Source organism: Marmota flaviventris, chromosome 16, assembly GCF_047511675.1.
Source record: "Marmota flaviventris isolate mMarFla1 chromosome 16, mMarFla1.hap1, whole genome shotgun sequence".
In the NCBI taxonomy this organism is placed as follows: domain Eukaryota; kingdom Metazoa; phylum Chordata; class Mammalia; order Rodentia; family Sciuridae; genus Marmota; species Marmota flaviventris.
In genome coordinates, this window is record NC_092513.1 from 77,059,288 (window position 1) to 77,071,505 (window position 12,218).

The following is a 12,218-nucleotide window of genomic DNA, read 5'->3' on the forward strand; positions in this document are numbered from 1 at the left end:
TTACACCCAATATAAAACTCAGAAATAGTCCAAAGACAAAGAATCTGGGTAACAAATTAACAAGTGTTAGTATTCCTAGCATGCAAACAATGTGTTGTAAATCAAGAAGTTAAAAAGTCATCAACCAAAGGAAGAAATGGACAACAGCAAAAAACAAAATATTCAAACAACAAAAAAAACCTAGTAGTTAATTATAACATTGGAAAACTACTCATGGCCACTAGTTATCAAAAAATGAAAACTTAAAACACTCTATTATGTCCATCAGGTTAGCAAAAATTCAAAAGTTTGAAAATAGGTAGACTTGGCATGGCGCTGTCCACTCTGTTTTGCTTGTAAAAGAATAGGGTAGGACCCACTGGATAGTAATTGCTCACGGCTCAATACCCACGCACACTTTGAGCAACTTTATACCTAGAAATTCTCTCGCCCATGACCCGCGCAGTCCAGTCAAACTGAGTTTAAAAGAACTGGCTGCAGTGTTAAGCTAAGAAAGCAGCAAAAAATCATGTGACACAGATATGTTTTTCAAATCGAGGGTGGGACAGCCCTGTGACCTTAAGGGTCAGCTTCCACATTGGAAAGAGCACTGGAAAGAGAGCATGAGCCCGGGTTTCCTTTATTTTATAGCGGGGGGGGGGGGGACATCAGAGGCAGGGATAAGGTTTCAAGGTTCAAGGGTGGAGGCTTGCTTTGTGATGTCTTGTGGTCAGCAGAGTGATTGACAGCTTGGCAAGTCGCAGTCATCTCAGGTGCTGTGTGGGATCTTAGGCAGAGCGAGAGGGGAGGTGCACCTGCATCTCACGATGGCTCCCTGACAGGGAGCCCGCTGTGCCAGGTCTGTGCCCTCATTGGGCTACTGTGCTCAACAGTTCACACACACAGCCCATGGACGGCTCGTGACAGTATTCATCCCACAGAAATATTTGCTCATTATTGTACAAACATAAGTGTATTCCTTTGTTTGTTTTGTTGCAATGAATACATCTAAATATATGATCACGAGCAAAGAACTAAATAAACCTAACAGAGTTCCTTCTCATTATCTGTAATAGTCGAGTTTCCATGGGCACTGAGCAAATGGTGAGCCACTGTTCCCAAAGGGGAGCTACAGGGTTAGGTTCCTGGGTGGTTCTAATTATATCTTCATTAACCAATTAATACATAGCTTTGTTTTATTCATCTTGGTTTTTAAAAATGCTTCATTTATTGGATACATATTGTTGATTCAGGAGCACAGAACTCCCAGCCAATCACACTCTAACTCAAACCTAAATAGTGCTGACCTAATGCATGGATGTGCATGAGACTCATTTTATAATGGCTGTGTACTCTTGAGCACTAGATACCCTCCAGGGCTCTAAAATCCTGCTTCTTCCTTACAGCCTCATGTCTCCCACTTGTCAATCACCAAATCCTATGATTGCTTTTGGACCATCTCCTTTCCACGTACTGTACCAGTCCAGACCCTCTCCTGGATCTGACTCTGGTCTTGCCTCTCTTCTTTGCCTAAGAAATAACCAGCTTCAGATCATACTCAGGACCTTGTTTAAGAGCTGAGGCTTTATTGGTCAAGGTCTCTGTCAATGGGTTTTCATCATCTCACACACATTCATAAAATTCAACACCTATGGGTCCATGGCTGACTTGGCAGTTCCCATCTTTGAGGGATGGTTGATGGTCATCTTTTTGTCGGTATAACAAAATGCCTGAGATCATCAACCCATAAAGAGAAAAGGTTTATTTGGGCTCACAGTGTTGGAGGTTCCAATCCATGATTGACGAGCCTCTTGCGTTAGACCTGTGATGAGGCAGCGTATCATATCATGTCAGGAGCAGAACTGCTCACCTGCCTCATCACCAGCCATGGGCAAAAGAGAAAGAGAAGGAGATTCCCATCCCACAGTCCCTATAAAGTGCATGTCTCCAACAACCTAAGACCGCCCACCAGGCCCTTAAAAGTTCTACTACCTCCTGTGAATGTCACCATGAAGACCAGGCCTTGAACCCAGGGGCCTCTGGAGAACATTCCAGATCCAAACTATAGCAGATGGGTTTTGCGGCCCCTCTTTCCAAGAGCACCTGCTGAGCACATGCTACATCCAGCTGCATCCCAGCTGCCCTTTAAGAGAGCTGAGTTTCCAACCCTGAGAGCAGCAGCCCCTCCCACCCACCTCTGCCCTTGATTTTGCCTCTGTGCTCCAAGAAGCCTGTGCTTGGCCTGAAAATCCCAACATCCGGCAGAGGAGCACCCCTTTCCTCCCTCAGGAAAAAGTGTGGAGATCTTGGACATATTCTTTTCTACTTCTTCTAAAATTAAGAAAATCAGCACTACTTTATTTACCACGAAAAAAAAAATCTAACTTTACTAACATAAGAGAAATCAACTTGAGAAACTTCCTTTCAGCCATATTAATTAAAAGGAGATATAAAAGCATGAAGACTCAGAAGATTTTGTCCAAGAAAAACCCTAATGTGAAATTGCTCTGCGGTTCTCGGCCATCTTTGCCCCCTGAAGTTCACTTATTGTTTTAGTGCTATCATGGAAAGGACTTAATGTGCAACAGCAGGCCTTAAACTCAGTGTCTGGAGCCCAGGCTTCAAGGACACTTCACCAACAGCACAGAGAGGCACCTAACCAGAGCACAAACAGTGCCAAAGCCAACCGGTCCCTCCTGGAGCAAGAGAAAGGACGAACTTGGCAACGTGTTCTTGCCCCCTCGGTTCATTGTCTGGTGAAGCTGACGTGTGATAAAGACGGTTTGCCATCCTTGAACTGCAGGCGCTTCATGTTCTTTCCAAGAGAAGTGGAAATTCTTTGGGATTAATGAGGCCGCAGAGGAGAAGGAGCTCTGCTTATTGAAAGGTGGCAATGTGCCAGGGACAATTCTAGATTCAGAAAGGTTAATTAATTTTCCCAGGGTCGCGAGACTATTCATCATCAAAGATGAGACCGTTTGCTCAGCTGATGTTGTAGCCAAAACTGTAGTAGGATTAGTGCAGTAAAGGTCTTCTTCAGCATCTCGCCATACCTTTTCCATGATTGCATTCAGGAGTGGATCATGTTTTCCAAATCAGCCTTGGCAGAAGGAGATATCTTATCACAGTAGGGACCATTGTTAATTTAATCTTCCTAAACCTTTTCAATAATGATGTCTATTCATTTTCCACCTCCATCTAGATGTCTTCCCATTTTCACAGGATAAATTAAAAAGCTTCAGTTCTTTAAAATCACTCCAAGCAAATTTTCCAGCTTTTGCTTTATAACATCAATTATCTCTTCCAGCTGCCTTGTCTTTGTATCACCCTAACCTTAATAAAAATACATTGATTTTTGCCTCCGACTCGTGACAGGGATTTAAAGCTAAGTTCCAATATGAATTTTTACACAGTTGGTTTCTACAGAGATCTCATTTGATTTTTTTTTTTTTTGCCAACATTCAGAAATGCAAATAAGTTCATGCCTTGGAACAATAATTGCTGAAAAAAATCCTATAGGTGTAAGAAATAGAAAGTGTGGTGGTCCATTTTCAGAATATAATATTAAGCCTTAAATGGAATGTAAGATGGAATTGAAGACATTTTAACTATAGCCCTTCCCTTTGCCCACCCCAATTTTAATATAAGCCAGTTGCAAAGATTGTAACCCTGAGCTCCTCTAATTAGGGCAAGAGGGAGGGTGTGTGTGTGTGTGTGTGTGTGTGTGTGTATGTGTGTAGTCCTTAACAGGCCTTTTGGTCACAGCAGCGAAATCCAGATACACACACACACACACACACACACACACACTATAAATATACCCTAACATAAATTCTAACATAAATGTGTGTGTATATACATAGTATAATATATTGTTTTATATATATATATACACACACACACACATACTGTAACATAAATATGTGTGTGTGTTTGTGTGTATCAGCTTTTTCACTGCTGTGACCAAAAGACCTCACAAGAAAAATTAGAGGAGGAAAACTTTATTTGGGGGGCTCACAGTTCCATAGGTTTCATCCATAGATAGTGGACTCCATTGTTCTGGGCCCAAAGTGTGGGAAGATCATCCTGGAAGAAGTGTGTGGTGGAAGAAAGCAGATGGAGACATGGCACCCAAGAAGCAAAGAGAGAGTTCTCCTCCCCATGACAAAATACAACCCCCAAAGGCACAATCCCAATTATCCACCTCCTCCACACACCCTCCCTGCCTTCAGTTACCACCCAGTTCATTTCATCAGGGAATTAATTCATGTTTGGGTTAAGGCTCTCACAACCCAATCATTTCACCTCTAAACCTTCCTGCATTGTCTCTTTTCACCCAGCTTTTGAGGGACATCTAATATCTAAACAATAAATAGATAGATAGATAATAGATGTTATGGATATATACACACACACACAACACACACACACACATATGTTTACAGAAAACTAATGCCCATTAAATGCATCTACCTGGCAATACAACTAGATGGAACAGCCATAAATTCTCATTTTCCTGGTCATAATGCAATCTGGGCATCTATTTGGCTCTAACAAAGGGGTTGTCATACTTTGGAGTGCCTATTCTATTCTTAAATAATTTAGAGTCACTTCTATTAGTGAACATGAATAATATCACCATGAATTTGTTTTGTGTTATAGAGTTTTCTTATGATAGTCACAGCTTTATTTCATTTAACTGGCAATCATTTCAGTATTTTGACAAGAGGAACGATAAAGAACTGGCAAGATAATGGGTAAGGCAGGCTGCTCCTTCCTGATGCTCTCAGGGCTGCAAGCTTCTTACTTTAAGGTCTTATCGAACTTTGTCTCGTACAGTTAAAACTTCTGTCTCTTCCTGAATAACTCTGGATTGGGGAGAGCACAGATCGACCTTAGAAGAGACAGATCAGGGCGGCAAAGATGAAGCCACAGGCTCCTCCTCACACTAGAAGCTGTGAAATGGGAGATGTCAGGTGCGTCACAGGTTAGAGGTCCCAGCCGGGGAAGTGCGGGCTTCCTGTCTTGGTGGGAGAGCAAGGCAGCGATGGCGGGGAACTCCAAAGGCCACATGGGGAAGGTGGCTGTGATGGGACACGGTGTCGTGTGTGACTCTGGGAGGATGACAGTCCTCCCAGGTGGGGTGCCAGTCCCCCTGCAGGGTGCTGCCAGGAGGTGGGCATCGGCAGGCCATGCTCAGGGAATTGAAAGCAAGATGAGCCCTGCACCTGCCCAGAGGAGACTGGATACAGCTGAGAAAAGGGGCTCCTGGCCAGCAAAGCTCAGCTATGGAACTCATAGATCCCTGGGCTGAAGGAACCTGTCACCCCCACCTCTTCCAGTCATGGCACAGCTGTGGGTGTTGGTGTGCCAGGTTCTCCAACAGCTCTGTCCACTGCAGTGCTGGACAGGATCCTGCCACCCCCACTGTGTGCCATTGCACGTCTGTGGAATCTCTTTGTCCACCTAGGCCTGGTCTTCATTTGTATGGCACCAGGACCCCCACCTGGCTCCATACTGCCAAGCATGTCTTGTGATTGGAACCTCCACCAGACAGGAACAGAGTAGGTGACAGAGTGACAGGGTGGAAATATACTTAGCTCAGGGAGCAGTGAGATGAGCTCACTGGAATAGGGAAGAGAGATGGAGAGATGTGAGGGATGGGAAGCTCCCACCAAGAGACCTAAACGTCGAGAACTCGGACTGACAGTAGGTCACAGAGATAGCTGCCTCTCATGTTTACTCCAGGACTCCTGCACTGACTAAGAGATGGATCAGTATATATATATATATATACATAGCAGAATACAGTTCCACTGTAAAAACGAAGGAAATCTTCACCTGCAACCGCATGGCTGAACCCAGAAGACATTATATCAAGTGAAATAATCCAGGCACATGTGACAGGATCCCACTTCCATGCAGAATCTAAAAATGATGATCTCATAAAAATAATAAACAGAATATTGCTCATCAGAGGTTGGAGAGAATGGGGGAAGAGAGGATGGGAGGGAGAGATTGACTAACAGGTATGATGCTCCCGTTAGACAGGAGCCATAAGGTCTGGTGTTCTACCACGTGTGGAGTGACGACAGCTAAGAGCTAAAACAGAGCATCTCAAATGTTCTCACCAAAAAGAAATGATCAATGTTTGAGGCGGTGAGTATGCTAATTACTCTGATTTCATCATTGCATAATGAATACTATATTAAAATATCACACTGAATCCCATAAACATATACAATTATTATGTGTCAGTCATAAATGTTAAAAAGTAAAAATAAGATTGATAAGTGCTGAGGGTGAAGTTGAACTCAGATTTCATTGCTACAGATGGGGAATGAGATGGAGGAAGGGCAGTTAGAAATCTCACCCAGAAACTGGACATGAAATACCAGCAGCTCAGGAGGCTGAGGCGGGAGGATTGTGAGTTCAAAGCCAGCCTCCACAACTTAGTGAGGCCCTCAGCAACTCACTGAGAACCTGTCGGTAACTAAAAGGCAAAAAAGGGCTGCCGGTGTGGCTGAGTGGTTAAGGGCCCCTGAGTTCAGTCCTCAGTATCAAATAAAAAAAAGAAAGAAAGAAAGAAAGAAAGAAAAGAAATCCTACCCAGAGAAAGAATGGTTGGTCCATAGGACCAAACTCCAAGGATTCATCCTGTGAAGTTTCTATTGACACTGTAACAATTTGCCACAAAGGAGGGCGAACACCTTCACATTTACCATCTGAGAGCACTGTGACTTAAACACCTGACCAGGGCCTGCCCAGACTCAAAACCAAGTGTCAACAGGTGTGCCCTCTGGAGACCCTGGGAGAGGGCCCATTTCCTCACCACTTATTGTGGCTAGAACCTGTTACATGCCTTGGGTCAGAGCCCCTTTCTTCCTCTTCAAAGTCAGCAATGTGGCCTCTCCCTGGACTGACGGCCAACCAGGGGCTTCAGGAGACCACGATTACGTCACGTGCTCAGTTTCATCTGAATATCAGGTTCGTTTCTGGCCAGCCGGCTACCGTGCCCCAGCCATTGACTGATCTACCATACACTCCGGGCAGAGTGCTAAGGAGTTTCATATATGGGTTTCCATTTTTTTGTGCAGCATGTTTCACACAGGTTTCATGAACGCTTAATGAGGTCATTTCAACCTGTGGAAGGAGGTAGAACAAGCATAAATGCCATCTCTGTTTCGCAGGTCGGAAACCAGAGGCTAACGGGTCCTTCAAGGTTCCAACGTGTAATAAGAGGGGAAGGCAGGCCTCAGACTCACTTTGTCGTGCTGAATCCCAAGCATTCCTGCTGAGGTTGGGCAAATAATGATCCCTAAGGGTGTCCACTAACCGCTGGATCCTTGGAATATGTTATTCTACGTGGTAAAACAGACTTTGCAGATGTGATTAGGGATTTTGAGATAGAGGGAAGGTCCTGGTGTTTGGGTTTGGATCTGAAGGGCCTCCCAGAGGGCCATGAGCTTAAGGCTTGGTTGCTGGCTTAGGGTGCTATTGGGAGATGGTGAGACCTTTAGGAAGGGGGGCTTCATGGAAGGAAATCAGATCACTGGGGGCAGGTCCTTGGTGGCGCTATTTGGATCCCTGTCTCACTCTTTGCTTCCTGGCTGTCATGTAGTAAAAATGTTTCCCATGCCACATGCTTCCCACCATGATGCACTGTGCTTCCACGGGCCCAGAAGCATTAGCTACTAGGATCTGCAACCTCTGAACCCAGGAGTCAAATAATCTTTTCTCCTTGAAGTCAATTTTCTCAGGTATATTGTCATAGTATCAGAAACCAAATATACCTGGATTGCCCAGCTGGGCCCAGCACAATCCAAAGGTGCTCACAAGAGAGAGGCAGGAGCATCAGAGTCATTGGAAGGCATCTGTCAATAAAAGTAGAGATCACAGTGAAGTGGGCTCGTGAACCAAGGTATGTGGGCAGCCTCTAGCAGAAAGGCAAGCATAAATTTCTACTCTATTTCCTAAATCCCCCACCTCCATAAAGGCTATGCATGTGGTACCAAACCAGATGGATGAGTTCCTCCCAGATTCTCCTTTCTCTCACCCCTTCTGAATATAAATTTACAGCCAGCCTTCCATGTTCATGGCTACCACAAGCATGGATTTAACCAATTGTATGGAAAAAAAATTGAAAACAATGTGCATTTGCACTGAAGATGCACAGACACTTTCCAATATTATTTCCTTAAAGTGTAACAACTATTTTCACATTGTATTGGGCATTGTAAGTAACCGAGAGATGATTTAAAGTATATGGGAGAATATACATAAGTTATATGCACGCGCTTTGCAATTTTATATATGGGACTTGAACATCCAATGATTTTGGTATCTGTGGAGGGTCCTGGAACCAATTCCCAATGGATACTGTAGGAGAACTGGGTACACATGTATACTTCTATTTCTTTAAAAATATTAACTGCTGAATTGTGATTCCCATCTCCTAATTCCAGAGTCACAGAACTTTCCCATTCTTAGCGTAGTTTCCTGATCCATATTATTTATTGTCTGGAGGCTTAGGATGCCCTGGTATCCTCCACACTGCTTGTAAACAAATGATGCTTCAGGTTTATTACTTTTAGCTTAAACATGTTCCTTGGTGAGCATATGGACCTGGTATCTCCAGCTCCTATCAGCAGTTTCTCTAGCCATTGGTGATATCCCCTTGGAGTCTGCCACATCTCTGTAACGTTAATTAATCAAAGCTTATTCTTCTTCAGAATGGATTTTCCGGGAGACTCATTCTCTGCCTAACAAATATTTCTAAGAATTCGACAACAGGAGCACGTGACCATCCACCTGCCATAGGTGAGGGATATTGGCAACTGGCACTGAGGCCACATCCAAAGAACCTAACTCTGAAGTGGGGGTCAGGTGGTCGCACTACAGTGAGGTGTGGTCAGTTCTGCCTTTGTAGCTCAAGAGGATGCTTGAGGGTTGGACTCCAGACCTCCTGCCCTTGGCTGTCATCCTCAATAACCCCCACCTGGCCATCCCTCTTTCTGGAAGAGGGTCCCTTTCTATCTCAGGACCACTCCTCTCCCTGAGCCCCTGTTCCTCAGAATGCATTGTTGCTGTTCTATGCTACCAAGGATTTGGGATTCTCTATGACACAACGTGCCTTGATTTTCCCTCTTTAAATTCACTCTCCATGGAAATGCCAGAGCAGTTATTTCTGAAATGAAAAATCTGGCCAATGCACTCCCTGCTCCTGACTCTGCAGTAGACTCAGCCACACTCAGAACCCACACTATGAATTATGGGGTTGAACACAGAGCGGCCCCTACTCCAATTTCCAGTCTCGTTCTGCAGAACTAATCGTTCTTCTTTCTGGGTCACTGTGAAATCCAACCGTTCCTTCCCACAGTTATACAACTGTGATGGGGCCCCTGCACGTGCTCCATATGCCCCAACTCCCTGCATTTTAAGACAATGCAAATGTGATGACCTCTTAAATCTCATAGAGTCTTCTAGAGAGTCATTTCATGGCCAAAGAATCCTGTATTATTATAACCCTGAAGAAACTAGCAGACACAGAACGCTGTCTAGAAGTAGGACTGTAATCAGATTTCCACTTATCATTTCATTTTCTTAGTATTGTGATGAAATATGCCACTCCCCCAGCCCTTTCCTTCTTCCCTTTCCATCCCACCCCACCAAAATTCTTAGGATCAGGTATGGTAAATGCTTTGGGTTGGATAAGCATCCCCAAAGGCCCAGTGTTAAAAGTCTGGTTCCCAGGATGGTTCTGTTGAGAGGTGACAGAACTTTTAGGAAGTGCAGACTTGGGAGAGGTCTTTCAGTTACTGAGTACATGTCTTCAAAGGGGATTGTGGGACCCCAGCTCATCCCCCCTCCCTCTCTCTCTCTCTCATTTCTGGCTTGAGATTTGAGATTTGAACACTAGCTATGACACACTCATACCATAATGTGTGGCTTCTGCCAGAAGCTGAAACCAGTAAGAACCACTCCATCTTGGACTTGGCCCTCCAGACTCATGAACCAAAATCAACCTCTCTTTATTTTATAAATAACCTGCTTCAGGTATTTCATCATAGTGGCATAAAGCTGACTACTAGAGTATACTAATTTTCTATTGCTATAGAACAAATTGCCCAACAACGAGCAACTTAAACAGCCGTTCATTATCTCTTCATTTTTGTGGGTAAGGAAACTGGTCATGACCTAGATGGTTGCCTCTGGGCTGAGGTTTCTCATGAGGGTGCAGTTACCTGGCTCAATTACATGTCATGGCTGACCTCATTCCTTAACCAGTAAGGCCTCTCTAACAATTGCCTCATGATGTGGCAGCTGGACTTCCCAGAGAGAATGAGGGAAGGGAGAGAGAAAGTCAGACGTACACCAGCACACCTGAAATCCCAGTGATTCTGAGGCAGAAGGATCGCAAGTTCAAGGTCAGCCTCAGCACTTTAGTGAGACTCTGTCTCAAAATTAAAAAAATAAAATAAAATAAAAGCTAGGAATGCAGCTCAGCGGTAAAGTGCCCCTGAGTTCAACCCCTATAGTATCATGGGGAAAAAAAGAGAGAGAGAGAGAGAGACGAGAAAGAACCACAACCACATGTGAAAACCAGTCTTTTATATGCTAATCTCAAAATGATCACCTATCACTTCTGCCAAGTTCTATCAGAACAGTGTCCACAAGGCCAGGCCAGATGGAAGGGATGTGAATTCCTAAGAGGTAGGTAAGAATCCCTGAGGTCCATCTTAGAGGGTGGACGCCACAGAGGCAATTTAAACATAAAAAAGAATCTAACTGAACTCAGAGCAGAACATCTTCTTTCAATGGGTAGGGTACATTTTCCCAGGGCACATCGTGGTACTTCGGAAAAGAGGAAAGCTTATTAGCCTCTGGCAGTTGGGAAGCTGAGAGAGAGACAGGAAGGAGCCACGGATACATGTCGTCTCTACAGCCATGTCCCACTTGCCTATAGTTTTCACCAAGTCCTAGTAATCCATTCAAATCATTAATCCACCAAATGGATTAATCCACTACGGAATCAGAGCCCTCATGGCCCAATCCTATCACCTCTGAACATGCTGCATCATTAGGTAACACATGAGCTTGTGAGGGTCATTCCAGATCAAAACCAGCACACCAGCGTGACCCAGGCTCTGTCCACCTTGCCTACCAGCCCCTCTTCTGACCCCAACCTCCACCTCCCCTCATTCCTAAGTGTTTCTTGCTATGCATATTAGAATTTTGATCCACATTCAAGAAATGGCCCTACTATCTTAACATCTTCTCTAAAAGTCTCTCTCCCCTCCTGCTTTTCACCTAAGAAGGAACCAGTTATCACTGTAGAGTTTCTGGTCAGTGTCCCACTGCTACTTCCAGATTATCCTTCCCCCTAAAAACAAACCAAAAATAAGAGCAAGAACAACTGAACGATAAAACCACCTGCTCACTGGAATCCCTCTTCTTGTGGAAATGATTTCCACCCCTTCTGTAGTTTGCTTGAGTCAGTAGCATCCATTTCCACTGCTCCTTCACCCTATCAGAATCACGAGATCCTCTTAATCCCAACAAATTTGCAGGTATTCAGCATCCCTGGGGGGAGTGAGTGCATTTGACACCATTGCCTATTTGTTAATATTTTCACTTAGAACAAAACCAACATTTACTTCTCCATTGTATTCTCCGTGGGTCACAGTGACTACAAAACCTCACAACCTGTCCCCTTAGAAACAACCCTGACAATTCTTCAACATGTCAAGAACCCCAATTCATCGACCCACTATCTATCTAGCCACCATTCCTACCTCCTTTCCCCTTCTTTTCCAATTTGGATTCCTTGCTTCATCAGTATTTTCACTCACCTAAAACACCTAACATCACTACTGTCTTTTCTCCCCTTGTTTTAATCATCTGGCCCAAATACCTCACCCTGGTTACAGTAATTCTCTAGTTTCTTCAGTCCTGAAACCCAGAACCAGAAGTTGGAGAAGAACATCCTGCAGCCAGTTTGAGCCACTTCCTTTTAAATTCACAATCACATGGCCCCTGCCTGCCTCTCGTACCGTATTCCTCTAAGAGCTTGCTGAGATGATATTGTGGCAGAAATTAGCTTGGGGTTTGCAGAATGTTTCTTCTCCTTGCACAGATGGCCAGGCTAGATTCCTGGCTGCCCATGGACTCCATGCAGCAGGGAACTGAGTTCCAGCTAAGGGCTGTGAGCAGACGAGGCTCCTCCACAGTCACCACCA